Source organism: Nannospalax galili, unplaced genomic scaffold, assembly GCF_000622305.1.
Source record: "Nannospalax galili isolate Female #2095 unplaced genomic scaffold, S.galili_v1.0 scaffold383, whole genome shotgun sequence".
Lineage (NCBI taxonomy): Eukaryota > Metazoa > Chordata > Mammalia > Rodentia > Spalacidae > Nannospalax > Nannospalax galili.
Window position 1 is genome coordinate 3,876,639 of NW_008351346.1, and position 2,204 is coordinate 3,878,842.

Consider the following 2,204-nt stretch of genomic DNA (forward strand, 5'->3'; position numbering starts at 1 on the left):
ACTAAAACCTACTATTGCTTTTATTGTTATTGTTATTGTATCAGAATATATATAGTCTTTTTTTGAGACAGGGTCTCCCTGCAGCCCCAGCTGACCTGGAACTCACTATGTAGACCAGGTTAGCCTTGAACTCATAGAGATTCGCCTGCCTCTGCCTCCGGAGTGCTGGGTATTAAAGGCATGAACCATCTCATCTGGCTTCAGAACATATATATTTTTTTTCTTTTTTAAGAAGCTGAGGTGCAACAAGAACCCTTCACCCTTCACCCTTCCTGACAATCTTCCCACTCTTTCATTGGAAACTGCCATTTCCTCAGAAATGTTAAAATGGAAATATCAATTTAAACAGTCAGTCCTGCTTTTAAGATTAATTTTACACTCTAAAAGAACCGTCCATTAAAACAACATTGCTAACCTCCTCTCTCAATAATTGAATGGTGTCTATCCACTAATTAGACTTTCTCTTCTCTTGTCAGCCAAAATAACATTTCAAAGATGAATCTGTCATGCTGTATTTTATGTATAGGGAGCACAGCCTCACAGTGGTCTCTCAGAGATAAGTAAAACTCTAACACAAATAAATAAGAATGGGCACAAGAATGGAGAGAGAATTCTCGGGGCTGGAGAGATGGCTCCAGAGACCTGGGTTTGATTCATCAGGATGTACATGGCTGCAAACAACCGTCCATAATTCCAGTTCCAGGGGATCCAAAACCCCTTTCTGGCCTCTGCAGGGCATTGTACACATGTGTACACTTATATAGATGCAGGTAAAATGCTTATACACATAACATAAAAATATTTTTAAAAAAGGAAACGAATTCTTACATCAGGCAGGTACTCAGGAACTATCTGAAAAGTTCCACAAAATCTCTTCTTGGGCTAGCCAGATGGCTCAGTAGGTAAAGGCCCTTGTCCCAAAGGCCTGGGGACCAGAGTTCAATGCCCAAAATCCACATAAAAGTGGAAGGAGAGAAATGACTCCACAAAGTTGTTCTCTGACCTCTACACAAAGAGGCAAGAATAATTTTTTTAAAAATTTTAGAAAGATTGTCTCCTTGATCAAACTTGGATCAAGTTCCTGAGCCCTCTTCTTGGAGAGGCCTCTTCCTTTGTACCCACCCCACCTTGCCCAGCCCTTTTGACCAAGAATCCTGCTTAAGTCGGTTTAGCGAGGGTCCCGGCCCCCCAAATATCTGATCATCCTCCACAACTGATCAAATATTCCATCCCTTATCCTTGATACCTGTCACCCTGATTGCCTTCAGCAAGAATACTGCTCGGTGGGCTTAGCAAGAATCCCTCGACCTCAGTAATTTTCCATCCCCTGATACCCACACCTCTATTGCTGACTTTAAATAAGTCTTTTATACTGTATTCGATGTTGAACTCGATCTCTCTCTTACGAAGTCTTCCTTACTGTTTCAATAACTGTCAAACGTGTTTTTTTCTTTAAGAAGCCCCTGACAACAATCTAAACCAAGAATCTTTCTGTAATGAGAAGGGTTTCAAGGTTTCGTGGAACATTTTTGTTTTTTGTCCACAGAGCTACAGACTTCTTTAAACGTTTCAAAGAGGGATCTTTCTACACAGCTCCCTCGTCCACGGGATTTAATAATAGGCAACACCTACAAAAACCTACCAAATTCTCTTCTCGTGTGTTATTAGAATAAACCTGCTAGTATGGGACCTCTCTTCACCCTGCCAGCCGCCTCCTAGCTGGGCTCCGGTTCCGAGGGCATTCCTGGAGGAACCGGCAGGAGTACCCATCAGTGCTCCGCTGGAGCAGAAATATACCAAGTCTGAATGCAAATGAGCCGACCGACGTGCGCTCAGGCGTAGCCGGGGCTGGGACTGGTCCTGCCTCCACCAGGCTAAGCTCGCCAGGCCGGGCCGGGTTGGGCCGCAAGCGAGCCGGCACATCGACCGAGGCCAGCGCGGGGATGCCCCCGCAGCCCAGGCCTGCTGACATCAGCCGCTCCTCCCCTCGCCTCCCAACACCCTCAGCTAAGGCCGGACCCTCCCTCCTTCCACCACGTGTCCTCGCGCCCTCCCGAGGGGCCGCGCGCACGGGAAGCGGGAGCGGCGGAGAGGATGGTGCCGTGACAGCCGGGCCGCAGCCCTCGTCGCCAACCGCGGCCTGGGCCCGGAGGCCCCGTTCGGCCGGGCGGTGAGTGCGCGCGGGCGGCGGAGATGGGCGCGGC

At 48.1% G+C, this 2,204-nt stretch overlaps 1 protein-coding gene across 3 annotated transcripts in view; it reads left to right on the top strand.

Annotated features, from left to right (window-relative positions):
* Positions 1–2,012: 2,012 nt before the first annotated feature.
* Pogk (pogo transposable element derived with KRAB domain) overlaps positions 2,013–2,204 on the top strand; it is a 14,878-nt gene continuing 14,686 nt past the window's right edge. For all 3 annotated transcript variants that reach the window (XM_029553607.1, XM_008848240.3, XM_029553608.1), the window contains exon 1: positions 2,013–2,170. The gene's annotated coding sequence lies outside the window, so the exon portion shown is untranslated. The remainder of the gene's footprint in view (positions 2,171–2,204) is intronic.